The sequence below is a fragment of the Benincasa hispida genome, chromosome 4 (genome assembly GCF_009727055.1).
Source record: "Benincasa hispida cultivar B227 chromosome 4, ASM972705v1, whole genome shotgun sequence".
Taxonomy (NCBI): Eukaryota; Viridiplantae; Streptophyta; class Magnoliopsida; order Cucurbitales; family Cucurbitaceae; genus Benincasa; species Benincasa hispida.
In genome coordinates this window covers 56,308,601-56,311,158 of record NC_052352.1, presented here as the reverse complement: position 1 = coordinate 56,311,158, position 2,558 = coordinate 56,308,601, and positions in this window count along the sequence as shown.

The window sequence follows — 2,558 nt, the reverse complement described above, 5'->3', positions numbered from 1 at the left end:
CTCCTATAAATACCCCAACGATTTCAGAGAAAAGTATGCTATTTGATACTGGGCTAAGTGCTATAAGATTTTGGAGAGAAAAGACTGAGCTGAGTGCTGAAGAGAAGAAATTCGGGAAGAGAACGAGATAAGGCCGAGAGGTAAATCTCAGATCCAACCGATTATATACCCGATCAAAGCTCTGTGCAAAGACCCCTGCTATCGGTGGAGCAAGCCTGAGAGGAAGCTCTTCCTACCATCGAAACCATCCTATCCGACAAGCAGATCTCCATTGAATCTGTGCCAAGACATTGGCACCTGATTGTATTTGTTCTATCACTCTTTCATTGTATTCCATATTTTCTTTATCTCTTCATTCACACATCATGTATCAAACACTTTGTAGAAATATTAAATGTTTTGATAGGTTTCATTTACCATTCTCTGTCTATTTCCGTTCACCCATTAGTCACTTTCTTTATGATGTTTTCCTAATCCCTTGATGAGCAATATGAATCACCAAGAACTTAATATGTATTAAAGTTATAAAATACATTTAGCTAAAGCATGCTAGATGGCATCTTCACCTGTGAGAGCAGAAGTGAAGATGTCATTCTGATCTATCGAGAGAAGGTCAGAAGAGTGCGTTAACTAAAGCAGGTAGTACTTCCAGACATGGAAGCAACCTTGTGTTCATTACGTTAGACTCTGTCTCACCACAAACATGTGGGAAGCGCGGCCGATCACTGAGAGGTGTACGCCAAGAGAAGAGCGGAACAGTATTTATACCTTCAATTCAATTAAAAACTTGCGTTGTTTGTAATACTTATCTTTCTCTTTCTAATATGTTCACAAGACTTGTCATCGCATCCCACGTCTTTGCACAACCTTCATAGCCAGCCTTAATCCTAGTATCTTGCACATAAAGCTTGTGTCTTGTACATCTAGCTTAGGTTTATTGTATTTTTATGTTTTATTGCATCTCTACCGCTTTCCTTTATTTTACTACCATTTATATACTGTACAAACCTCTTTATAAATAATTAAAAACCTGGTCGCATATACCATGAACATACCGCAATAACCAGCACCACTTCCCTGTGTTCGACCTCGGATCACACCGAGAAACTTATGGTGGAATTAAACTTGGTTCCATCGTAAGGAGACTTGTGACAACGCAGGGCATACTACCTAAGCATCCCTAATTAACGCATAAATAGAAGTAGTATCGCATTATTATGAGCATTTAATTTCATACATACCGAATATGTGTTTACATGTCTCCACATAAAGTTCAAGTACTCATACAATAGTTATGGGTCTTAGTTTATTGGATTTAGACTTTCATACAATTTATGAAATCAATAATAAGTATCTTGATTATAGAAAATGTTTATCATTTTACAAACTACGAGTTTTAGGACATAAAACCCAACATAAAGATCTTGACAAGTTCAAGGAGTATAAGGCTGAAGTTGAAAACTTGTTAGGTAAGAAGACAAAAACACTACGATCTGATCGTGGTGGAGAGTATATGGACCTCGAATTCCAGAACTATATGATAGAACATGGAATTACGTCCCAACTCTCGGCCCCAGGTACACCTCTGCAGAATAGTATATCAGAAAGAAGAAATAGAACCCTGTCAGACATGGTTCGATCTATGTGTAAGATTGTAACAGCAACAGAAAAAGCAACAAGGATCATTAAGCACTCTAATTCATTGATTTTGGCAAAATATAGAGCATGCTCTTGCAAAAACAAGTGATTTTCATGACAAACCTTTGTAGAACTTCTTCAAAACTCCATCCCCACCTGCATTCTTTTCCAAATCTCATTGCAGACCACCTCAAGATCTTCCCCGATATTCTCTTGGTGCTCTAGATTGAGTTATGGGACTCAAAACAAGCTTGAATCAAGGGATTTTTTAGAAGTGCTTAAAGCAGCAATCTGGTTGAAGAACACTTTCTTCACGGCGAATTTTCAGCTAAAATTATCTTGATTGCATCCCTCAAAATCACTCAATTCTTCTTTATTTATTGCAGGTGAACATGCAAAGAAGAATGTTGCATGACTTGCAGCTGATGCTTAGAGTTAAAGAAGAAGAGGAAATGGGTTTTGTGTGAGCATGAAGAAAATGGATAATGGAATATCTCAATATTCCATTTGTGCATGGTTTTTTCAATATTCCAATTTATCTCAAAATCAAAACTTGATTTTAAAATCCATTTTGATTTTAAAACTGAAAAATTTAGTTTTATAAAATTAATTTCATAAATTATTTTAAAATAAAACTAATTAATTTAATATCAAATATTAAATTAATTTTAACATATATCAATCTTTATATATTTAAATCATATTTAAATACAAATTCTCTTATTTTGTTTAATTCTAAAATTAAACACGTAATTATATCTCATATAATTACTAATTCCCTTAATTCTAATTTGAACGTTTCAAATTAACTTATCATGCTACTCTAGAGCTAATCCATTTACGAGTTAGTAGGGGGATCTCGTGGACCTACAGATCATGGGCTCCAACGATCTGAGATTAATTGGCTAAACTCATTAGAC